Genomic DNA, 26,297 nt, shown 5'->3' with positions numbered 1-26,297 from the left:
TCACCAAAGGGCCAAGTTTGACTTGTAAACACCTGGGCCTTTTAATGGGATGAGACCAGTGTTCTTGCTTCTCAGCAAGAGGCGACCCAACCGGTGGCGGTGCAAAGACTGGGCAGAGCACAGAATATGGGGAAGGGTGGTCTGGAAAAGCAGGCCCAGAGCCGACGGGAGGGGCCGGAGGGGTGCCTGCTCCTTGGAAAGACAGGTTCCCGCTTCGGGATTCTGAGTCTCCGGGTCTGCAGGCAGAGGCCCGCCCGCCTCGGGGTCTGGTGACCGTGGACCCGAGGCGCGTGCGGCAGCGCCCTCTGCCGGCCGCGCGGGACAAGCGTCCAGCCCCGCGGCTCTGCAGGTGGGACCCGGGATCCCTCCCGCTGCCTCCGCCCCCGCCCCCGCTCCCGCTCCATCCCTTCCGAGGACCGCGCGGCCAGGTCCCCGACCGGATTCCAGGAGACGCGTCCTTATCTGACGCCTGCGGGCTGAGCAGAGACGATGCTTGGAAACATCCGATTCACCTGGGGATCGGAGGCCGCGGGAACCCACCTAAACCCCGCAGGGGCTGCGCCTCTTGGGCTCCGCGGCCAAAGTCTGCCGGGCTGTCGGAGGTGGTTTGGAAGTGGCATCGCCTATGGCCAAGACCGCGGGTTCTGCGGACAGAGAGGAGCCCTGGGTTCGCTTTCTGCCTCATCCATTTTCCAGCTAGGTGACCTTGGGCAAGGTACTTAAATTTCCATGGGCCTTTCCTCATCTTTAAGATGGAGATAATGATCCCAATCTTGGTCGGTTGACATGAGGATTACATGGGATCAGACAGCCTGGGTTGGAATTCTGGCACTGGCATCAGCTAACGGTGCGCCTGGGGCAAGTTACTTAACCTCTCTGTGCCCTGGTTTCCTGCAAAATAGGGATAACGGTACTTGCCTCCGAGGGTTGTTGCCTGCAAAGCGCTTAACGCAGTGCCTGGCACAGGGGAAGCGCTCAATAAATGGTGGCTATTATGGTTGTTGTCATTATTGTTCTTAAGACCGCTACACGAGCTGGCGGCTATTTTTAGTTTCTTTCTTGGGTCCGGCTATTTCTTTCCGGGCATTGTTAAAATCTGTTACCCTGCGCTCGCGTCCTTATCTGTAGCGAAGGACAGCCGGTCTTCCCGAGTGTGGAAAATCGAGGTGCCCCTGGAAGAGGGCCAAGGACGCGGCCGCGGGCTGCGGGGCCCGGGACCTCCCGGAGGATGCCCGCGCCGCGCCGCCTCCGCCCGCGCCTCCATTCGCGCGCGTCAGAGCCGCAGTGACGTCGCCAGGTCCGGGGGCGCGGGGAGGCGCGGCGCGGGAGGCGCGGCCTGGGCACGCGGGGAATCTGGGGTGGCGGGGATGGCCGGGGTGGTCCGGCCTCGCGGCTGTCCTGCTGTCCCCGGCGGCCGCGGGAAGGTCCTTGCCCGGGCTTGCTCTGCAGCGCCTGCCGGAGCCCAGCACCCTCGGGCTCCGCCTGCAGCCCCGCGCAGAGGCGGGAGATGCCAACGCCGGCCCCCGCGCCCCAGGCCCGCCCAGCCGGACGCGGGGTGACCTCCCGGCGGCCGCTCAGCATCTGAGTGGTCTTTCCCCTCCTGTCCTTCTCTTCCCCTCACCCGCCCCCATCCCGTTCCTGATCGTCCCCCGGCGACCACTCAGTTTCTTCTTCCTCTCCCCTCCCTCGGGACCAACTCGTTTGTTGCGAGTGGTTAATAACCACCCACAGGAGGCGCCTCCCACTCCCAGCTCTCGAGCTGCAGCCGCTGGCCCGCCCATCCCATTGCCTGCCCGACACTTCCACTTGGCTTGCCCTACACGCAGCTCTGACTTGCTGTGTCTTGCCCATATTATTGTCCATCTCGGCGATGGCGCTACCACCCGCCCCATCATCCTAGACGCCTCACCTTCCGCCCTAAATACCTCTCCAGGCACTCTCCATTTCTTCATCCTGGTTCAGGCTGTTAACGTACTCAGCTCAAAATCTCCCTGTCTGCCCTCCTGCCTCCTTCAGACTCGTCCTCCACACGCTGCTAGAGCGAGCCGCGCACAACCTGTGTCTGGCCCCGCCTCTCTCAAGACTGCCCAGCCGGGGACCCCCCCAAGCCCTGTTTTCATGGACACTGTCTTCTGCCATTTTCTACCTAAAACCTTGTGATCTGGTCCTCGGTGTGGGACTCTGCTGGGACCACACTACTGAAGGTCATCAGTGTCTCTATTGCTGTTGGGCCCTATCCAGGGGATTTGCGTTGCATTCTTCCTCCTCCCCCAACCGGCTTCCTCTTACTCATTCTCCAGAACTCAAGATGTGAGTCACCTCTTCAAGAATGCCTTCCCTGTTCCGCTCTCTGGCTTAGTGAAGTGTCTTTGGGCCCCCAAAGCTTTCCATCACTCTGCTTTTGTCTGTAAAGGTCTGACCCTTCAAGATGGCCTATGATGCCCTGCATGGTCTGTGTACCATCCCCCGACCCCCACCTCTGACTCCAGCCCCTCCTTCCCTCTGCTCTGGCCACGTTGTGGGTCTCAGTTCCTGGTCTCTATGTTCACCCTCTGACCCCAGGGTCTTTGCACAGCCAGTTCTCTCTGCCTGGTACACCCTTCTGCCCTTGCTCACCTACTCAATTTTTGACTCTCATGCTAAGTAAGCAACATTTCGTCAGAGAAGCCTTCCCTGACCCCTCCCCCAACCCCAACCCCAATTCAGTCAGATCCTTCTTTGATAGATCAAAGCATATAAAAAACCACACAGAACAATATCAACACCTGTTTATTCTGGGCTCCTCTTCTGCCCCCTCGCTTTGCCAAGGTTTAACATTTGCCATATTTTCTTCAAATCTTTTTTTTAAGGACATAAAACTTTACAGTCTAGGCGGACCCCTTGAGCCCATCTCTGTCCCTCCTCGAAGGTGACCCCTCTCCTGCATGGGAGGTGTATCGTTCCTATACACGCTTCTGTGTTTTTATTACATATGTTTGTGCCTAGAAACACTTTATAGAATTGTTTGGCCTGTTTGTAAACTTTGAACAAATGGCATTCTACTGAATATATCATTGTGTAACTTGCTTTTTTTTTACTCAGCATTATGGCTTTGAAATGGATCCATATCAATACCTGTCATTCCAGATCGTACATTTTCACTGCTCGTTAGGGTCCCACTCTATGAGTTCATCACGCTTTGCCTGTCTCCTGCTGGTGGACGTTCAGCTTATTTTCAATTTTATTTTTGTTAGAAACAATGCTACAATTAGTATTTTTTCATACCCATCCCCTTGTGTGAAAGCGAGCCTTCCCAGAGGTACTTGGGTGTGGAATTGCTGGGGCTCGGGTCTTGCAAATCGGTGGCTGCACTCGGCTTGGCTGAACAGTTTCTCAACGTGGTTGTGCCAGCTGACACCTCGAGAGCAACATATAAGAGTTTCCATGCTTAGCATCCTCAACCACACCTGGTAATGTCAGACTTCAAAGTTTTTGCTAAGCTGATGGGTGTGGAATGGGATTTTAATGTTTTAATGTGCAATTCTCTGCTTACAAGAGAGTGAGCATCTTTTCAGTTGTTTATTGGCCATTCGTCTTTTTAAAATTGCTCATCCATTTCTTTGACAGTGTTTCTGTTGGATTATCTCTTATTACAGGTAGGAGTTCTTTATATATTCTGGATACTAATCCTTTGTCAGGCTGTAGTCGATCCGGTGTCTTTTACACAATTGCGATTTTAAATCAGTCTGATTATTTCATTAATGTCTGACTTTCCCACTAGACTATAAGCTTATGAGAAGAGGGACCAACCCTTGCAGCCAATGCAGTGTCTAACACATACCAGGAACTTAATAAATACTTCCAGACTGAACCGTATTGACAGTATTTGTGTTTTTATATGCTCGCCTCCTCAGCCCTCACCCTCAATGATCTACAAGGCTATAAACTTCTTAAGAGTAGGAATCGGGAGTTACTGTCTTCATTTTTGTGTCTCCATCTTTGTGTCTGTCACAACACACTTCCTCTGGCACAGAGTATATAGGCAATCATTTTTGCTTCATTAACTTCCTTTGAGCTTTCTCTTTCTTTTCTTTCCTGTCTCCTCAACCCATCTTCTATCTCTAAGCCCCGTTATATTATCTATAAAATGAATGAATAATAAATCCCTCCTCAGCTGTTTGCGAGAATCGCGCGATATAATGTAAGTGCTTAGTGCACAGTTGGCGCTCCGTAAGTGGTGACTTTCATTATTCCCGCAACAATCATTTTGGTGACTAAACGTACATTCTGTTTAATTTTAACAGACAAAGTTCTTTCGGAGAGAGCATAAAAGTGAACTTTCTAAAGATCTGCTGAGCGGGATTTTTTTTCTTTTATCAGCATTTGACCCATTATATAACGCTCAGTCCCTCCGTGAGCTCTGAAAAGCATCAAATATCGTTCTTCTCCTTTTCTTTTAGAAATTCCAGACATATCAAAGGCATAGGAACCATACATAAAACTCAAACCTTTAAGTGGAAACATATAAAGGCCACTTCCACGTCTTTGGCCAAAAGTCAGAGAGCAGAAAGGAGGTCTGACAGTCATACCAAAGGCAGGATTCTGTGGCTGCAGCCAGGGACAAAAGCAGAATTCTTGCATCTGTTTCCTACATCTGCCATTGATTGAGTGACCTCTGATCTACTTATAAAATGAAGATAATAATTCTTGCTTTTTCTGGAGGTTGAACTTTGTTAATTACTCATTTTAAACTGCTTTGAGATCCTCAACATGAAAGGCAGCTTGGCCATATTTCAACAGTGCTCCCAAGAGGTAAATGGTCCAGCAACATCTGTCCATACAACACGGGAATCCGATCTGCGTTTTACCAGAAAGGGAGGCCCACGAAGGTGGATTTGTGCGCCGGGGAGTGGTAAGCTGCCGACAGACGGGGGAAACCCCTTCATCTCTGTCCCCGCGCTTGCAGGAACGAGAAATCTCAGGGCAGCCTTATTTGATCAAGATGTAATACTACTCGGAGGTCCGTCATCTCTAGGCTTTCATCTCCACATGAGGAAAGCAGGTGGCTGTGCTGGGCCCACTGCAACGTGAGCCCGCGGGAGGGGACAGTTAGAGCCACAGCGACCGCTGGCAGTGGCCTCTCCCCAGAAGGCCCCAAAAGAACTCTGCTGAGAGATGTAACAGGAGAAGGTGGGCTGAGCCAGAAAGCACAACTCAGAGGTCTGGGAGGGGGACTCGAAAGCAACGGAGGGCACCGGGCCCGTCTGCCAGCTCCCTGGAGTAGCATGCGAGGGTTAAGCCGGCCCCTCCCGCAACTGTTGGAAGCAGCAGTTGGAGGAGACAGCCCTGGAGGCAGAGGGACCAGGCTCTAAAACCCAACTGCGAAACTTACTAGCTGTGCAAATTTGGTCACTAAACCTCTCTGAGCCTCAGCGCCTCTACTGTGGCTAGGGATAATAATACCAAGCTGTCGCGGTTGTTAGGAAGATTAAATGAGAAAAGGCATGTGCCAGTGCGCCACTCCCGGAAGGGGTTCCATCAATACTGATGAAAAAGATTAAAACACTAAAAACTCATTTAAGACTGAATTCCCTTTAGTTTTTAAAAAATGCTTCTCTCTCCTTATTCTTAAAGTAATATTTGTACATGATTAAAAAAACCCCAAAAAACAAAAAATACGACAGCACGAGAGAGGATACAGTGAAAAATGCGCACCCCCCCCCCCCCCCGGAACCTCTTGTCACCCATTTCTGTGCCCCTGGAGGCAATAAATATTGCCAGGTCCTGGTGTATCTTTCTAGAGAGATTCTATGCATGGATAAGGATCTATGTGGATTTTAAACTGTGCCTCCTTTTTACACAAATAACACGCTATATATACACTCTGTTTATACTTTGCATTTTTTTTCACTAAGCAACGTATCTTGAAACTAATTCCCTATCAGTATATATAAAGCTACCTCATTCTTTTTAAGGCTGCGTGGTATTACACTGTATTTATTTAGCCAGTCCTCTACAGATAGACGGCTGCTTCGTTTTCTGTGGCCGCTTTAACAAATGACCATGAATTTAATGGCTTAAAACAACACAAACCTATTATCTTACAGTTCTGGGGCTCACAAGTCTGAAATGGGTCTTGCTGGGCTAAAATCAAGCTGTTGGCAGGACTGTGTTCCCTTTGCATACCTAGGGGAGAACCTGTGTCCTTGCCCTTTCCAGCTTCTAGAGACCACCTGCATCCCTTGGCTTGTGTCCCCCGCCTCCTTCTTCAAAGCCAGCAACCATGGGTCAAGTTTTTCTCAAATCATGTCACTTTTCCGTTTCCTTCTTTGATTTTTAAGGATCGTTGTGATTATATTGAGCCAACCTGGATCATCCAGGATAATCTCCCTATTTTAAGATCCGCTGTTTAGTAATCTTAATTCTATCTGCAACTTTCACTCCCTTTTGCCATGTGTATTCACAGGCGCTGGGGATGAGGATGTGGGCGTTTGGGGGCCCATTATTCTGCCTACCACAAGGTTAGTTCCTATCTGTTGCTATTACAAACAGAACTGATGAATGTCCTTGTATAAAACGTCATTTCCCACCTGTGAGTATATGCGTAAGACAGAGTCTGAGAAGTGGACTATCTGTGTAAAAGGACATAAGTTTAAAATTTTGGAAAGGTATTGTCAAATTTCGCTCCAAAGGGATCACACCAATTTATACACCTCCCATTAATGTATTAGTGCAAGTTTTAAAAAAAATTAGTAACCTTTATTTTTTTAGAGTATTTTTAGGTTTACAGAAAAATTAGTCAGAAAGTACAGAGTTCCGGAGCCGGCCCAGTTGTGCAGAGGTTAAGTTCACATGTTCCACTTTGGCAGCCTGGGGTTCGCTGGTTCGGATCCCGGGTGTGGACTTACACACCACATGTCAAACCATGCTGTGGCAGGCGTCCCACATATAAAGCAGAGGAAGATGGGCACAGATGTTAGCTCAGGGCCAGTCTTCCTCAGCAGAAAAAAAAAAGAGGAAGAAGAAGAAACAAAGTACAGAGTTCCCACATACCTCCTTGCCCTTCCATAGTTTCTCCTGTTACTTACATGTTGTATAAATGTGGTACATCTGTTACAATTGATGAGCCAATGTTGATACATTATTATTAACCAAAGTCCATAGTTTACATTAGGGTTCACTCTTGGTTGTTGTGCATTCTATAGATTTTGACAAATGTATAACAACAAGTATTCACCATTGCAGTCTCATACAGATTAGTTTCACTGCCCTAAAAATCCTCTGCGCGCTGCTTATGCAGCCCTCCCTCCCCCTCCCCCAAATCCCCAGCAGACACTGATATTTCTACTGTCTCCATAGTTTTGCCTTTTCCAGAATGTCGTATGGCTGGAATCCTATAGTGTATAGCCTTTTCATATTGGTTTCTCTCCCCTCACAAACACATTTAAGGTTCCTGCGTATCTTTTTATGGCTTGATTGCTCATTTCTTTTTACCACTAAATAATATTCCATTGTACGGAGGTACCACAGCTTGTATATCCATTCACCTACTGAAGGATGTCTTGGTTGCTTCCAAGATTTACCGATTCTGAATAAAGCTCCTATAAACATCTGTGTGCAGGTTTTCGTGCAGGCAGAAATTTTCAACTGTGCCAGTTTTTTTACATCTTTGAATATGCAGTATTTTAGCAAATTCTTTCATCTTGGCTAATCTGATAGATGAAAAACGCTATCTTGTTGTTGTTTTAATGTACATTTCTTTAATTAAGAGTGAAGTTTGACATCTCATATTTATATCTTTATTTCTGGAAATGGTCTGTTCATGTTTATTTTTCTATTGGCTTGCTTTTTCTTAGATACATACAATCTTTTTCTATAAAAGGAAATTGGAAATTTGTGTTATATTTTCACAAAAATCTTTTCCAGTTTATTGTTTGTCTTTTGATTTTTTCCATGTAGAAATTTAGAACATTTAAAGTCCAATTTATATCTGCTTTTTTCCTCTTGAGGCCTTTGGTGTTTTGTCTTGACTTTCCCACTTGGAGATTTTAAAAAGCTCTCCTGTTTAATGCTCATGTTTTTATGGTCTAACTTTTTACATTTAAGTCTTTGATACATCTGGATATATTTAGGTAACAGGCGCAAGGTAAGGTTCCAAGTGCTGCTCCCCCCAGCAAGGAAGGTTGTTCCAGTATCACTTTCAGGATAATCCATCTTTCCTCTTATTGGAAACGCCACCTTATTTATACACTAAATTCTAGCAGGTAATTGTATCTGTTCTCGTCTTTCGAGCTAACTATTTTGCTAACCAAAGCTTCACATTATGTTTTCTTAAATAACAGCTTTATTGACATATCATTCACATACTATAAAACTCACTTCTTTAAGTATACAATTCAGTGTTTTTTAGTATATTCACAGAATTGTGTAGCTATCACCGCTATCTAATTCACAACATTTTCATCGCCCCACAAAGACAGCCTGTACCCATTAGCAGTCACCCTCCACTCCCTCCTGCCCCCAGCTCCTGGCAATCACTAATCTACTTTCGGTTTCCATGGATTTACCTATTCTGACATTTCGTACAAATAGAATTACAGGAAACATACACCATGTGGCATTTTGTGACTGACTTCTTTCACTTAGTGTAATGTTTTCAAATTTCATCCACGATGTAACATGTACCAGTACTTCATTCCTTTTTTATTGCTGTATAATATTCCACTGTATGACTGCACCACATTTTGTTTATCCATTCATCAGCAGGTGTACATTTGGATTGTTTCTAATTTTTGGCTATTATGAGTAATGCTGCTCTCTATGTATAGCAGTAGCATATACATACACACATACACACCCAAGAGAATCAAAAACATATATATGTTATATATATATATACATATGTAAAAAATATATATACATATATATATAGGAGTGGAATCGCTGGGTCATATGATAATTCCATGTTTGACATTTTGAAGAACTGTGAGGTGGTTTTCCAAAGTAGCTGCATCATTTTATATCCTTAACAGCAGTGCATGAGGGTTCCAATTTCTCCACATCCTCACCAACATTTCTTAATGTTTGCCTTTTTTATTATAGCCATCCTTGTGGGTGCGAAGTGGTATTTCATTGCAGTTTTGATTTGCGTTTCTCTAATAACTAGTAATGTTGGCATCTTTTCATGGACTTCTTGACCGTCGTATATCTTGTTTGGATAAATGTCTATTCAAATCCTTTGCCCATTTTTAAATTAGTTTATTTGTCTTCTTATTAGTGAATTTTAAGAGCTCTTTATACATTCTAGACACTAGACCCTTATCAGATATATGATTTGCAAACATTTTCTCCCACTTTGGGAGTTGTATTTTCGCTTTCTTAATGGTATCCTTTAAAGCACAAAAGTTTTTAATTTTGATGAAGTCCAATTTATCTACTTTTTTCTCTTGTTGTTTGTGGTTTTGGTGTCATATCTAAGAAACTACGCTATGTTTTAATGTCTGACTTTTTTTTTTCCAGGCTATTCTTTTTTTGTTTTTCTCCCCAAAGCCCCAGTACATAGTCACATATCTTAGTTGTAAGTCCTTCTGGTTCTTCTATGTGGGATGTCGCCACAGCATGGTTAGATGAGCGGTGTGTAGGTCTGCACCCAGGATCCGAACCGGTGAACACTGGGCCACCAAAGTGGAGCGTGCAAACTTAGCCACTATGCTACTGGGCCAGCTCCCTTCCAGGCTATTCTTGGATGCTTATTTTTCCATGTGAACTTTAGAATCAGCCCATCTTCTTCCAAAAGCAGCTCTTTTTATTATATTTTAAAAATTGGAATCACTGTAAATATAATGATTTGTGAGAACTGACATCTTTACAATAGAACATCTTCCTATTCAAAAACAGGATATGTGTTTACATTTATTCAGACTATTGAGTCCCTCAGTAGCATTCTAAAACATTCTTCTTAGCACATTGGTAATAGCTGTATTTTGTGTTGTTGCTCGTATGAATGGAATCTTTTCTTGCATTTTCTAAGTGGTTGCTGATTGCATATAAGAAGGCAACTGACTTTTGTATATCAGTCATATAACCAGTCACCTTATTTTATTGATATTGAATGATTTTATTGATAATTTCTGAGAGTCACCTTGAGTTTTCCAGATTTCTAGTCATATCGCCTAATAATAACGATAATTTTGCTTTCTTCTTTCCCGTTTTCATATTTCTTGTTTCTTTCTGCTGTATAATTGTATAGACCAGTGCTTCCAGAGCAATGTTAAATAATGATGGTGTTAGCGGAAATCTGTTTTTTGCTCCCGACTGTGGGAAATGCTTCCAGTGTTTACAGACTGCAGAGACAGCTCCCAGCGTCTCTTTCTGTCTTCCTTTCATTTGTTCTCTTTGTCAGGTTTACGCTGTCTTCATAAAAAGAATTTGGAAGTTTTCCCGCTTTCTCTTTGCTCTGGAACAATTTAAATAGCAGGTAGAATTCACCCAGGAAACTCTCTGGACTTGACACTTTTTGGGGGGATAACTCTTTGAAAACATCCTCAATTTAGTCTACAGTATTTAGTATGTTTTGGGGTTTTTCGAGTATGTTTTTAAAAACTCTTCTGGAATTAGTTGTAATATTTTCTTTTTTCCTAGAAAATCATCTCTTCTCCCCAGGGTTTTAAACATTTTTGCCTAGGTTGACCAAGGTAAACGCTTATGATTCTATTAATTGGCTCAGTGTCGATGGTGACTTTGCAACGCCCATTTCTTTCCTGTATGTGAGGTTTACAAAGCTGGTGGGAGGTCTCCTGCTGTGGGAGTGAGGCTGGGGGTTCCCAATCGTGAAATCTCCCGGTGACCAGCCAGTTTGGTTTTGTTCGAGATGACGTACGACAGACGTTCCTTCCTGTGCGTGGCTTTAGCTGTGATCCACTGGGGATTTACCACGTGCCAGACAGTGTGTTAAGCTCTTTACTTTCATTGTCTCACGTCTCACATAATCTCGCGAGATAGGTAGTATTGCATTATTCCCATTATACCACGGAGTAAACAGAGACTCAGATGAAAGAACTTGCCCAAGGTCCCACAGCTAGAAGCTGGCAAAGCTGGGATTCCGACCTGGTCCGTCTGCCTCGGGATCCATTCTAAGTCCAGGGCCTCCTGCCCCACCCCACCCCATTCTGCACTTGGCTTCTGCCTGCCCTGGTGTCAGCAGCACAGGCACGGCCACAGCTGGTGGACTTGTACGCAGGCCTGTGTTTTCTGGACTTCTGAGATGCCTTCTAGTGTGACCTCTCCTCCAACTCCTAGATAATTTGGGGGGTCTTGCTCCGGGCCAGCCACAGTGATAGATGCTGGCACAGCAACTTTCAGACACAGTGCTTCTAATCCAGTGGGGAAGGGACCGCTTCACCAGCTGAATTCAGATTCTCATTTAAATAGAGGGGAGAAAAAAAGCCACACACACACCCACACCCAACCATCAAATCACAGTGCCTTGAGGTATAACTGTAGAGAAAGCCCAGGACTAATTTGAATCACAGATGCCCACTCTTACCAGCTGCGTGACCAAGACGTGCCACCTCATTCCTCTGAGCCTCCGTTTCCACATCTGCAAAATGGAGATAACATCACATGTTTTTCACATGGTAGAAATGCATCTTACAGTTGATGGTGTCGATCAAGGATGCTTGGCACCATTTTTTTTTCTTTCTGTCTTATTGTTACCTAAAATAGTGGTGTGTCCTATTGATGGTCTTAGATTTGACGACGTGTGATAATAATCATGTGGTCGTTGGGAGAATGAAATGAGATGACAGAAAGTGGAAAACCCTGTAAACTCAGGTAAAACCGTGCGAGAAGCGTTGGCTGGTATTCGAATCCAGACTCTGTCGTGACCTCCTCGCTGGGTGACTGCGGGCAAGTTACCCCCGTTGTGTGGTCCCCAGATTTTCTTTGCTGGTCTTCCTTCTCAGCAAAATGAGAGATTTATTTAATTCGTTAATTCAGCCAACATCTCTGGAACACATTTTCTGGGCCAGACACGGTGCTCTTGGGGGATGGGAGGGCCTGGCTCAGCGAGATGCTGAGAGGGAACAAGACTTTCCGTGTCAGCAGCGCTGTGATAAACGTAGAGACGGAGGGTGAGTTGACCTCAGGGGCCTTTCCAGCTTTAAATTCTGTCCTTCTAAAGCTGGGAGGAGGCCCACATAGGGTAGGTGTGTTTGGGGAGGCCATGTGGTAGGGCAGGCTGTAGAGCTGGACAGTCTTGGGCCAACTACATCATTATCTAGCTGTGTAATATTGGCCAATGACTTAACCTCTCTGAGCCTCAGGAGACTTATCTGTAAAATGAGAGTGACAGTAGTCCCAGCATTGAATGAAATATAGTATGTAAAGGGCTCAGCTCATAAGCAACTAATAAATATAGCCCTCTCTCCTTCTTTTCTTTTTCCTTCCTCCCTCCCTCTTTTCCTTCCTTCCTTCTTTGCTTCCTCTTCTCCTCTTTCCTGTTCTTCCTTCTCTGCCTCTCCCTCCTTCCCCTCCTCCTTTCCCCCAGTCCACTTGCCAGTACTTGAGAAGTATAGCCCTGGTGGTCTAGTGGTTAAGATTCTGTGCGCTCACCTCCTCAGCCCGGGGTCCCTTTTCAGGTCGGGGGACCACTCCTGCCGTCTATCAGTTGTCACACTGGGGTGGCTGCATGTTGCGGTGATGCTGAGAGCTGTGCCACTGGGATTTCAAACACCAGCAGGGTCACCCATGGCAGACAGGTTTCAGCAGAGCTTCCAAACCAAGGCAGACTAGGAAGAAGGACCTGGCCATCCATTTCCGAAACAATTGGCCATGGAAACCCTAAGAAGAGCAGAGGAGCACTGTCTGATGGAGCGCTGGAAGGTGAGAGGATGGCACAGACAGACGGGCAGGGTTCCGCTCTGCTGTCCACAGGGTCGCCAGGAATTGGAATAGATTTGAGGGCACTAACGACAACTTCAGAAGCACAAATCTCCTGGTGCAGGAATCCACTGTCTAAACCTTCCCACTTTCTATTTGGAGGTTGTCACAAAAAAGACAACTCTGCTGAATAAATTGGCCTCTCCCACTGCTAGCCTTTCAGTGGTTCCCATCCTTGCGGGATGTCTGTCTGCCGCGAGCCCTACCCCACAGCTAAGGGTCTCAAGAAGGATGTCTTCCCCAACGAGGTAGGGTAGACACAGAGGCCAAGGCCTAGGAGATCTGGAAAAAGTTATTGATGCCAAAATGGGGGAAACTGTAAAATCAAGAAACGTTTAATTAAAAACCTCGAAAATGTAACATTGTGTTACGTTAACTTCATTAATCGTTAAAATTTCGTGTTTCTTTATATTTGAAAAATTTGTAGGTGGGATTTTTATCATTTTGCAAGAGTTCTCAAATATGCACAATAGTTACTGAGAAATTATAGCCAATTGTAAGTTGTTATTCACCAGCTGTAAATTAAATGAGCATGTTTAGCTAAGTTCAATAGCAAAAGTATAAAAAACCCTTTCAACAACTTTACAGTTAAAATTGTTAAGATGGATTATTTTAAAGAATTTTGTACAATATAAGGCCTCTCCAGGGCCTAAGAAAGTCTTTAAAATGCCTTGTGCCATACTTTGAAGACTGTTAATCAACTCTTTAGCTCTTCTATTTTTTTTCCTAGGATAGCTGATTTTTCTAGCCCTTTGTAAGACATATCATATTTAGAATTTGTAATAATTTTTGAAAATATTCACTAGGTGATAAAAAATTGCAGAATATTAAACCACAGATAAGTTTGATCTCAAGTAGTTTAAAAAATTCATACGCACATTAAAAAAAAGACTGGAAAGAAATACACTAGAATGTTAACAGATTCTCTCGGAGGAAGAGCATGCATAATTATCTTTTCTTTTTTCTAGTTTTCAGACTTTCCAAATTTTCTACAATGAAAATGCATTACAATCAGAAAAACAATTTTGGGTAGTTAAAAATTTTTTTCTTACTACAAAAGTAATTTACGCTCATTATAGAAAAATCACAAAATACATACAAGCATAAGGAAGGAAAAGCAACATGCAAATTCCACCCACCCAGAGACAACCGCTGGGTCCTTCCAGATCTTTTTTATGCATACACAAACATTTATATTTTTATCACAAAACGAGATCATTCTGTACATAGCACTGTTTTGAAAACTGCATCTTTCCCTCACAATGTATATTGAGAACATTTTTTTTAATGTCAACAGCACATTTTTACAAGACGATTTTGATGGCAGCGTACCACCACACTTTGAGGAGGAACTATCATTTACTTAACCTCCGATTATTAGACATCTACGTTGCTTCCCAGTTTTCTCTGTTACAAACAGTTATTGTAATGAAAATATTTCAAAGCACCTAAGGATCCTTCATTTTCACAAGGAAATCACAGAGCAGTACTCAACAGATATTTATCTTTAAATGATGCCAGGTGCTGAGGATACAAAGGTGTTTGAGGAGGGATTCCCGCTCTGGAGGAGCTCCCCGGTCAGCGGGAGACAGGGGCGGGAGCCGGGGACTCTGCCTGAGAAAGCCAGGAAAGGCTTCTCTGGGTGGGGGGGGACATTGAGCTGGGACTTGAAGATTGAGTAGGAGTTCACCAGGAGGACAGGGCGGGGTGGGTGGGAGACCTTCACAGGCACAGAGAATAGGACAGGAGAACATGGGAAGGAAGGCACCATTTAATCGAGAGGCTTTAATGTGTTGGGTACTTTCTTTTTTTTTGGTGAGGAAGATTGGCCCTGAGCTAACATCTGTGCCAATCTTTCTCTATTTTGTGTGTGGGACCCTGCCACAGCATGGCTTGATGAGTGGTGCTAGGTCCACGCCTGGGATCCAAACCCATGAACCATGGGCTACCCAAGCGGAGCTCGCAAATTTAACCACTATGCCTCTCGGCCGGCACCGCCCCCCATATAAGTTTTCTCATTTATCCTCACATCAATTCTGCAAAGGAACCATTATTATTCCTGTCTTCCAGCCAAAGAAACTGAGAGTATGGTGCTTGTTTAGTTAGAGGGAGAGCCAGGATCTGGACACGGGTGTCACTTACTCTGAAGTCCAAGCTCTGCCTTCCTTCTTCTTCTCTTGCCCCTGATGGGAACAGCGGCAGCTGGATGCTCCCCGGGAAGGTAAAAAGGGTCCACCTCCTTTGTTTTTCATCTGATTTTTCTTGGTAGCAAACACCCCCAGCCATTTTAAAGCTTGTGCTACGTCCTGCCATTAAGAACTACTAAAGTCCCAACCCGCTTTGGTCTCCTCCTTTCAGAGCTTGAAAGAGAGGTGGGCACGTCCAGCCGCCATGTTGAGCGCTCTCTTTCGCCATCACGTGAACAAGCCTGTCCTCTCCCCACTCTATCTCCTTTGTCTTGGCACAAAGACGCAGACTTAGGCTCAGAGAGGTGTGTTTGGGGAGTGGGGAGACATTCAGTGGAGCAGGACAAGGGGCGATAGGATGGGGAGAAGTGGGGTCTGAGGGCTGGACAGGTGGGCTGGACAGGTGGCTCTTGCCAAGGCCTCTGTCACTGACGTTTGTGGGCATGACCTGGTCTAATGGAGGAAGAAGACTCAGACGGCTCTGGGAAGAATGGTTTGACCCACAGAGACACAGGTGTTGGAGAAAACACGATATGGACCCAAAATAAGAATAGCTAACATTTTTTGATTGCCAGACACTATCCTAAGCCTCTAAAACATTTTAACTCTCTTAATCCTTTCGGGGTGGGTGCTATTATTATCCTTGTTTCTCAGGTGAGAAAACTGAAGCACAGAGAGATTAAGTAACTTGTCCAAGAGCACACAGTAAGTGGAAAAGCCAAGATTCAGACCGAGTGAGCCTACTGTTAATCTTTAATCTAGCTTAGGCCTTGCAAAGCTGAATGAAGCACCTCTCAGCTCCATGAAAACAGGAAGCCCGTAACTCTGACCCCCAGCGCAGAGCTCGACTTCCGAAACATAATGCACTGTCCATAAATATTATTTATTAACATAACAGTATAATGATAGGTAACATTATATGTAATGTATATTATTATAACATATATATACACATAAGATTATAATAATATTGATGATTAAATGTGGAAGAGATGAATCTGAACTAAACAGCGGTGGGGGATGGAAGGGATAAAATCTTTCTGAATGAGAAATGCAGGATTTGGTGACAAGATGTGGGGTGGCTTGGTTTCCACGTTGGCGAGCAGGAGGATGGTGGTGTCGTGGATGAGGCTCGGCCCACACCAGAAAGGGGTTGTGGGAGAGGGTTGTCCTTGAGCCACATGAACTCATGGGGCCCAGGGACCTTAGAGTGCCTCCAGTGAGAGTCATATAAAGCTTATTCTTCTGATTTTGATAGCAAAACTAACAGGTTTACGAACTTCTCACATGCTAATTAAGAAACTAATTAAAACCCATCAGTTCTAAAAGGCATATGGTTCACTTAAGGTTGATCCAAGATTGGTGCTTGGTTAAACAATATTTTAATAAATCACAAAATGAATTGGCTCTGATACTAACACTAGTATGGTTTTCCAATTATTGGATAGGTTTCACATGGTTTTTTTCATTTGAAAGAAATTAAATGAGATAGCCTAGATAAAAATGCCTAATGCCTCATGATCATTTAAAATTGGGTTCTTTCTGGGGCCGGCCGTGGCCGAGTGGTTAAGTTCACGTGCTCTGCTTCGGTGGCCCAGGGTTTCGCCGGTTCAGATCCTGGGTGTGGACATGGCACCACTCATCAGGCCACACTGAGGCGGCATCCCACATGCCACAACTAGAAGGACCCACAACAAAGAATATACAACTATGTACCGGGGGGCTTTGGGGAGAAAAAGGAAAAAAGAAAACCTTTAAAAAAATAATAAATAAAATTAGATTCTTTCTCCTTGAACTCTGCGGGTAGGTGTGGTCTTCATCCACATTTTACAGATGAGCAAATAGGCATAATTAGGAGAGGTTCAAGGACATATATAAGATGCTTTTACAAGGAACTGAAGAAGTCAGAACCCATACACATCTCTCCCACTATTGCTGGATAATAAATTATCCCCCAACTTAGCAGCTTAAAACAGTAAATATTTATTATCTCACACAATTACTGACAGTCAGGAATCCGGGAGAGGCTGAGCTGGGTGGCTCGGCTGGGGCTCTCTCCTGACGTGGTTCTTGAGCTGTTGGTGGGGACGGCCATCTCCGAAGGCTCGACTGGGGCTGGAGGTTCCATTTCCAAGCTCACTCACCATGTGACAGGAAGCTTCTGCTCCTTGGCATGTGGGCCTCTCTATAGGGATGCTCGTGACATCGCTTCATCCAGACTGAGTGATCTGAGAAAGAAAAAGAGATGAAGAAAGGGGGAGGAGAGGAGAAAGGGAGAAGGAGAAAGTGAGAGAGAGAGAGAGAGAGACGCAACCAAGTTGGCAGCATTATAACCTAAATCTCAGAAGTGACATCCCATCTGTTCTGCCACATTCTAGTCCTTAGAAGTGAGTCACTAGGTCAGCCTACACTCTAGCGGAGGGGACTTCACAGGGTGTGAATGCTAAGAAGCAGGGCTCACTGGGGACCATGTTAGAGGCTGCTACCATGGGCGCCTTTTCCACTCCATCATATCGTATCTTGTTGTTTTCATCTTTGCAGCCCCCTCACCCTCACAGAAATACTTTATGAACTTAATAAAATTGCAATATGACCAGTTTGGGGAGATTTATATTTTCTGTAGACCACAGCATTGAACGACTTAGCAAACCAGAAAGTGGAAAATGGTTATAAAGGGATCCAATTACTTTCATTGCCGAGGCGCTGTAAGATGCAACATGGAAAAATGGACTTCATTGTTGAAAAATTAATTAGACAATTACCCTTATGTCTGCTTAAATACACTTAGGTGTTAACTGGTAATCTGACTTGAGGTTTATTTTAAGGTGAATTTGTTATCTTGACTCTGTCCTTTAAAAAATGATGTCTGTTTCATATGCCAGGAACACTCCTGGTCTTGCTGAGAAACAGTATCTAGTTCATCGTTGTGGTTCTTCTCCAGATGGCACTGATCAGGGTCAGACTGGCCCAGAGGGCAAAAAGGCATTTGCTTTGGAAGCCCCATCAAGAAGAAAATCTTTCTACTGCCTGAGGGCCTTTTCTGGGAAGGCCAATGGTGGTGAGAAAGGCTAGGATTGCAAGGGGAAAATACAGGGACTCCTCGCGTCTCTCTGCTCTGTGACTTTGGGCAAGACTTACGTCACCTGGGTTTCATTTTCTCTATCTGCAAAATGAGGTGGTCAGAGTAGACATGTCGGAGGTCACCTCACCCGTAAAATTCCATGATTGTCAGGTATGGCTACTGGAGGGGTAGCCTGCAAGGGTTTTCTTTTTCTTTCAAAAAGTTTCTTAGCCTGATCTGTTTGCTAGAATTTGTTTTACAGAGTAACTTATTTTCGTTAAATAGAGTGGGTTGGACGTGTGTTTACCTGCGTGCTCTCTTCAAATCCCATCTAAATGACCAGGACAAAGAGAATGGCGAAGGGCCATCAGTGGACAAGAGAAGGGATGGAAGGAGCAGATAGTAAGGGCCTGTAGAGCGAAAGGCCCATGAGGAGCCAAAAAGCTTGCCTTGCGGAATCCCAGAGAGGCCCGGGAATTTCAGAAGCTCACCAAAGATGGAGTGAAGAGAATTAAGTGAAAGTCTGGATGAAGGAATGGTGACATTGTCCTCTCTGCCGACACGTTCACTCTCCCTCACCACCTCTGAGCATCTCCGGAAAAGCTAAGCAATCCCAGAGGAAGGAGCTTTCCATGAAAAAGCCAACGTGCTGCCCGATCACCTCACAGAGAACTCTACCAGTTGACAAGCCTGTCACACAGATGGAGCTTTCCGTCGGCTTCTCGTGCCTCCCTCTCGACGTGAATGCTCAGCCAAAGATCACCAGACACTGAGGAAAGCCTTCCCAACAGGAGAAATAGACCAAAAAAGACGGGCAAATAATTAAGCAGAAATAATAATTTTCCTCAAGTAGTTGAGAAGATAGCATTCAAATTTCTGCTCAAATGTCACTCCTCACAGAGACTTCCACTGGCCATTGTGTGTTGAACAGTATCTTCCATTACTCTCTAGCCCCTCACTCTGCCTAATTTCAGAGACAACAGAGAAATGGAGGGGAGAAAATTATTAAAATAAGTAATACGAAGAATTTTCCCAGAACTGAAGGATATGAGTTTCCAGTTTGAAAGGGTCCAGTGGGTGCCAAGCACAATGGCGGACAAAAGACCTCACGAAGGCACATGATTATGAAGTTTCAGGGCCCTGGAGATGAAGATTCTGGAAGCTTCCCGAGAGACAAAGTAGGCTTTTACAAAGCATCAGCAATCAGAATTACCTCAGACTGCTCACTAAAAACATCAGAGGCTAGAAGAAAATGGAGCAAGGTATCAAAATCCTGAGGGAGAATGAGTCCAACCTATAATTCTGTATTCAGTTCAGTTATCAATTAAGTGTGGAAGGGAAGCAGACATTTTTAGACATACATGTTTATTTTTCTTGGAATGAACCAAGAAAGAGGGTGACACAGGATTCAGGGCGTCCAAATCAGGACAGTGACAAGGGGTGCTCCCAGGATGATGGAAAATGCAAGCGACCAGTCCAAATGAAAGAAGGAGGACAGGAGGGAGGACTGCGAGAAAAAATGGAGTGGGCAGATTATCTGAGTTGCTTGGCGTATGGAAATTTTAAAAGGCTGCTGGAAGTTCTAAGAAAAGTTATTGTTAGTTATCCAGAATACTAAGCAAATTAAAAAATAAACAAAAAGTTGTCCGAGAAGAGACGCATATCTTGGTACACTGGCTCCAGGGAATACAAATCCTATAATCATAATAAAGTAAACATTAAGTGTTAACTTAAGCAAGGGTTACAACTACATGGAGCAGAAGAGGAAACAGGAAGTGCTTAAAAAAAGCCGACTTATTCTTCCCGCTGGTCAATCCATGATCGGGAAACTGACAAATGGAACTGACATAGCATCTAAGCTTGTTCTTTGGACAAATGAAGTTAAATACCAGAAAAAAAGTACAAAAGAGAGGTCGTGGTTGCCTCTGAGCAGAAGAGGAGCTGGTTTTTTTTTGGTTAAAGGTGTATTTAGTACAATTTGAGTCAAACTAAGAGCAATCATTACATGGAGAAAAATAAAGACGAGGTTTAAAAATTCCGCATCTCACGGAGGGACAGTTCATATGGATCCCGTCACCATCAGCCAGTGTGACCAGAAGAAAATCGCGGAAAGGTAAGACCGAGCTCATGCTTACACTGCCCCCTGATCGATGTGGGGACGCCTGGAAAGGTTGTCCTGCCGCTAAATCTCACCCCTACTGGCGACAGATGCCCCGCCCTTCTGTGGTGTCGGGGGAGAAAGAGTTGATGGATTGGAGTTAAAGGATTTGGGTTCAAATTTAGTTTCTGCCGCGTATTAGCCGAGCGATGTCAGGAAAATAACAAATCGTAAATATTCCCTGAGCACCCACAGGACCGTTGACAGACGTTAGGGACGCACATCCCTGTCCTTGAGGAGATTAAGGAGGGGGATGCGTTAGTTTCCTCACTGATAAATGGGAATTCATGTTCTGTGTGCAGGAGCCTGGCCGCTGGGCAGGAGCAGGAGGGACCGAGGCTTGGGCTCTGAGTGGCCAGAGCTTCGAAGCACATGGAGGACTGCAGGATACAGAGAGACCGGGTCACAGGGCCCGGGACAAAGGCCCGGCCCCAAAGCGCGTGCGCTGGGGGTGGAGGTGCGGGGTGGGGGGGGGGGGGGGGTGGGGGCGGAATGGGGGGTGGGGGCGGAATGGGGCGGGGCCAAGCAGTGGTGCCGCATCTTCCCCACACTGGCTGAACTGTACCGTCTCATTTTCCTTCTTAGGACCGCCCTCAGAGAGCTGGGATTTTAGAAGGTTAGAGGTGAGAGTCCTAAAAAATACCTAGGTCACTCATTCCTACAGTTTTGCAATTCATAAGTCAGTACCATTAGCAAACTGATTTGTTGGGCCAGCGGAGAGGTACTGGCTTATTTTCTAAATAGAGACATGAAAAAGAAACAGGGAAAACCCTCCAGCTACCATCATTTCACAAAGGAAAGGACAGTTTACCGTCAGAAGAGGAGGAAAGATAATCTCAGCGTAAAAGACAGTCTTGTACCTCCCATAAAGTTCACTTAATTCATGGAAAACGCTACCTTGGCCTTATTTTCCTCATTTCACTGCTGTCAGGTGACACCTTGGGTGCACACCAACCCTGAACCAAGGCCAGCTTCAGGCACCCTCTTACTCACCAGCCCCTTCACGTTCTCAGTAAAGTCGAGCCTAGATCAGATGTGGGAGGCGACAGAAGAGCCAGGATGGAGAGCCAGGATGAAGAGCCAGGATGGAGAGCCTACTGTGTACACTCAGGCGAGCGGCAGAGTCGGATAACTGACTAGCTCTTGCCGCGATGAAAGGAGAGAGAAAAACTTGAGGAAAATGACCTCCCATGGAGGCTAATGCCCTCTCTCCCACCTTCCCGACACCCCCAAACTGCCTGCTGGATGACTGCGCTCTCTGATTTTGCTTCCTCCTTCTCAGCCTCTCTCTGGGATTCTTCTCCGAGACCCTGCGTGGAAGTCTTCATCCTCCGTGACTCCTGTAGCGTTGGAAGCATTTGACACTGTTGACCATTCTCCCTCCTTGAACCGCTCCCTTCCCCTGGCGTTGGGCACCAGGGTCTGCGGGCTCCCCTCCTGCTTCCTGAGCAACTCTTTCTCCTTCACTCATTCCTCTTCTGCGTGACAAATGTGGGTTTCCCCTCGAGTTTATTCCTCGTCCCCCAGAAATCTCATTCGTTACCATTTACGTACAGACAACTCCCCGACTTTTATCCCCAGTGCCGCCCCATCTTCCACGCTTCAGACCCGTTCTGTTAGTGGGTATTTTGACATCTCCACCTGGAACTCTGCAAGGCACCCAAAGTAACATGTTGCAAATGGAAGCCTTGTTTTCCGTCTAAACCTGCTCCTCCCTCCCTTTTCCCTGTTTTGGCTGAAACTATCGCCCTCCATTCTACCTCCAACGCTAGACGCTTTGGAGTCAAACTTGACATCTCTTCCTTCCTGCCTGCCAGTTTCAGATCAGTCACAGATCCAACCCAGCCTTTCTTAGAAATGTCTTTCTGATCTTAAATGTCTTCTAAGCCCATCCTCACTGCCCGCCTGTGCCATTTCTTTCCTGTACTCGTGCAACATTTTCCTGACTGGTCTCCATATCAACACTCTCCCATCTCTCGTCAGCCCAGCCTCTTGATCATCAAACCAAACCAGAGCGTGCTATTCTCTCTTGTGAAACCTCTATTGGATGACTAAAATAAATTAAAATAATATTTTATGTATTAATAATAAAGAAAAGAATAGAAAAGAAAAACCATGAGGAGAATTTTTTTTTTACTTTTTATTGCGATTACGATAGGTTACAACCTTGTGAAATTTCAGTTGTACATTATTGTTTGCCAGTCGTGTGGTAGGTGCACCACTTCACCCTTTGTGCCCCCACCCCTGGTAGCCACTAATCTGTTCTCTTTGTCTACGTGTTTAACTTCCACCTATGAGTGGAGTCGTACAGAGATTGTCCTTCTCTACCTGGCTTACTTCACTTAACATAATTCCGTCAAGGTCCATCCATGTTGTTGTGAAATGGGATGATTTTATCCTTTTTTATGGCTGAGTAGTATTCCATTGTATATATATATATATATATATATATATATATATATATATATATACCATATCTTCTTTATCCAATCATCAGTTGATGGGCACTTAGGTTGCTTCCACGTCTTGGCTATTGTAAATAATGCTGCAATGAACATGGGGGTGCATGGGACTTTTGGAATTGCTGACTTCAAGCTCTTTGGATAGATACCCCGTAGTGGGATGGCTGGGTCGTATGCTATTCTATTTTTAATTTTTTGAGAACTCTCCATACTGTTTTCCATAGTGGCTGCACCAGTTTGCATTCCCACCAGCAGTATATGAGGGTTCCTTTTTCTCCACACCCTCTCCAACACTTGCTACTTTTTGTTTTGGTTATTTTTGCCATTCTAACAGGTGTAAGGTAATATCTTAGTGTAGTTTTGATTTGCTTTTCCCTGATGATTAGTGATGATGAGCATCTTTTTGTGTGTCTATTGGCCATCCTTATGTCTTCTTTGGAGAAATGTCTGTTCATGTCCCCTGCCCATTTTTTGATCGGGTTGTTTGATTTTTTTTGTTGTTGAGCTGTGTGAGTTCTTTATATAGTATAGAGATTAACCCTTTGTCGGATAAATGACTTGCAAATATTTTTTCCCAATTGGTGGGTTGTTTTTTTGTTTCAATCCTGTTTTCCCTTGCCTTGAAGAAGCTCTTTAGTCTGATGAAGTCCCAGTTGTTTATTCTTTCTATTGTGTCCCTTGTCTGAGAAGACATGGTGTCCCAAAAGATCTTTTTGATACTGATGTCAAAGAGTGTACTGCCTATATTTTCTTCTAGAAGCCTTATGGTTTCAGGTCTTATCTTTAGGTCTTTGATCCATTTTGAGTTTATTTTTGTGAATGGTGAAAAAGAATGGTTAATTTTCATTCTTTTACCTGTGGCTGTCCAGTTGTCCCAGCACCATTTGTTGAAGAGACTTTCTTTTCTCCATTGTATGTCATGAGGAGAATTTTTAAAAGTATAACCTCAATACTGATGAGGATGCTGTGAAACAATCTCATTTGTTGCAAATAGAAATGCAATTTGTCAAATCATTTTATTTATTTTTTAATTTAATTTAATTTATTTTATGATTGTCACCTGAGCTAACAACTGTTGCCAATCTTTTCTTTTTTCCTGCTTTTTTCTCCCCAAATCTTCCCAGGACATAGTTGTATATTTTAGTTGTGGTCCTTGTAGTTGTGGCATGTGGATGCCGCCTCAACATGGCCCGACGAGCGGTGCCATGTCCGTGCCCAGGATCCTAACTCTGGGCCGCCTAAGTGGAGCAGACGGACTTAACCACTCAGCCACAGGGCCGGCCCCTCAGATCATTTTAGAATGCAATTTAAGGATGCATCATAAGAGCTTAAGTGTATTCAGTCTTTGACCCAGTAATTCCATTTCTGAGAAGCTAAGGAACTAACCCCATTATGAAGAGCTTCATGCACAAAGATATTTATTACATCATTATTTATATAGAGAAAAATTAGAAATAACCGAACTATATTACAAGAGAAGTAATCTATGAACTGGAGGCCTATTATGCAGCCATTAAAAATGACATTTACTCATAGGAAAAAGACAAAGTAAAATACACTAAAATTTCAGTAATGATTCCTTTTAACTGGTGGGATTATGGATGATTTTAATTTTCTTCTTTATAATTTTCTATATTTTCCAAAGTTTCTACCATAAATAACTTATTATAATTAGGTAAGAAATTTATTTTTAAATAATGCTTAGAATAAGTTTATGGTAATTGAAAAAAAAAGCGGCATACCAAGTTGTACGTAAAACATAATCCCAGCATAAACATAAACAGGAGGGGGCCGGCCCAGTGGCGCAGCGGTTAAGTTCGCACGTTCCACTTCGACGGCCTGGGGTTTGTAGGTTCGGATCCCGGGTGCGGACAAGGCACTGCTTGGCAAGCCATGCTGTGGTAGGCGTCCTATGTATAAAGTGGAGGAAGATGGGCATGGATGTTAGCTCAAGGCCAGTCTTCCTCAGCAAAAAGAGGAGGATTGGCAGCAGATGTTAGCTCAGGGCTAATCTTCCTCAAAAAAAAAAAAATTAAAAAAAAAACACAAACAGGAGGGTAAAGAAATACAACAAACTGCTCATACTGATTGCCTGTAGGGGGCAGCACCATGGGGGGGCGTTTGTTGATTTCACCTTCCTGATTTTCCAGCTATAGCGGAGGAAGAGTGTGTGTGTGCACATGTGTGCATGTGCGTGCAGTACACACAGAGAATACTAAGAAACTCTCCATTGCCTGCAAGATTTAATTCACACCCCTTGTATGGTGTACACACCACAGGCACCCCAGCTGACGTTTAAGAAAATTGAGCTATAACTCACATACCATAAAATTTACCCTTTTAATTTGTGCAACTTGGTGGTTTTTAGAACATTCATTTTGTACAACCCGCATCACTACCTAATTCCAGAACATTTTCACCCCAAAAGAACCCCTGTACCAATTGGCAGTCACTTCTCGTTTCCTCCTTTCCCTAGCCTCCGTCAATCACTGACCACCTTTCAATTTCTATTAATTTGCCTATTCTGGACATTTCATACGGATAGAATCACACAATATGTGGGCTTTTGTGTCTGGGTCTTTAACTTAGCATAATGTTTCAAGGTTCATCCATGGCATAGCATGTATCAGCGCCCCATTCCTTTTTATTGCCGAATAATATTCCATTGTATGAATGAACTATATTTTGCTTATTCATTTATCAGTTGATGGGCATTTGAGTTGTCTTCACTTCTTGGTTATTGTGACTCATGCTGCTGTGAACATTCGTGTCCGAGTTTTTGTGTGGACATACATTTTCGGTTCTCTTGGGTATATGTATAGGAGTGGAATTGCTGGGTCATATGGCAACCCTATGTTTGACCTTTTAAGGAACTGTTTTCACAGCAGCGACACCATTTTACCTTCCTACCAGCGGTGTAGGAGGGTTTCAATTTCCCCACATCCTCATCAACACTTGTTAATGTCTGTCTTTTTTATTTTTATAGCATCCTAGTGGGTATAAAGTGGCATCTCATTGTGGTTTTGATTTGCATTCCCCTAATGATGTTGGGCATCTTTTCATGTGCCATTAGTATACCTTCTTTGGAGAAATAGCTATTTAAATCTTTTGTCCATTTTTAAATCGGGTTGTTTCTCTTCTCATTCTTGAGTTGTAAGTTTCTTTATATGCTCTGGGCATGAGTCCCTTATCAGATACATAATTTACAAATATTTTCTCCCAAATGGGTTGTCTTTGTACTTTCTCGATGGTCTCTTTTGAAGCACGCAAGTTTCAACTGATGAAGTCCAATTTATCTATTTGTTCTTCTCTTGTTTGTGTTTTTGATGTCATAGCTTATAAACCATTGCTTAATCCAAGGTCGTGAAGATTTACACCTATGCTTTCTTGTAAGAGTTTTGTGGTTTGAATGCTTACATTTAGATGTTGACCTCTTTTGAATTACTTTTTGCATATGGTGTGAGGTAGGAGTCCAGCTTCATCTTTTCCATGTGGATATCCCGTTGTGCCAG

General features: G+C 44.4%; 2 long non-coding RNA genes across 3 annotated transcripts in view; one reads left to right on the top strand and one right to left on the bottom strand.

The window, feature by feature from the left end:
• The first annotated feature begins 351 nt into the window (after positions 1-351).
• LOC103566490 (uncharacterized) overlaps positions 352-26,297 on the top strand; it is a 63,649-nt gene continuing 37,703 nt past the window's right edge. The window contains exon 1 of one of the 2 annotated variants that reach the window (XR_011524092.1): positions 352-715. This is a non-coding gene — a long non-coding RNA (uncharacterized lncRNA). The remainder of the gene's footprint in view (positions 716-26,297) is intronic. The other variant, XR_011524091.1, reaches the window with a different exon arrangement.
• LOC139074463 (uncharacterized) lies at positions 17,064-20,763 on the bottom strand. The gene is made up of 2 exons (XR_011524093.1): positions 20,595-20,763; positions 17,064-17,332 (listed from the first exon to the last, which is right to left on the bottom strand). It is a non-coding gene; the product is annotated as an uncharacterized lncRNA (long non-coding RNA).

The sequence above is a fragment of the Equus przewalskii genome, chromosome 11 (genome assembly GCF_037783145.1).
Source record: "Equus przewalskii isolate Varuska chromosome 11, EquPr2, whole genome shotgun sequence".
Lineage (NCBI taxonomy): Eukaryota > Metazoa > Chordata > Mammalia > Perissodactyla > Equidae > Equus > Equus przewalskii.
Note: the sequence above shows the minus strand (reverse complement) of the source record. Positions and strands in the feature narration are given on the sequence as shown.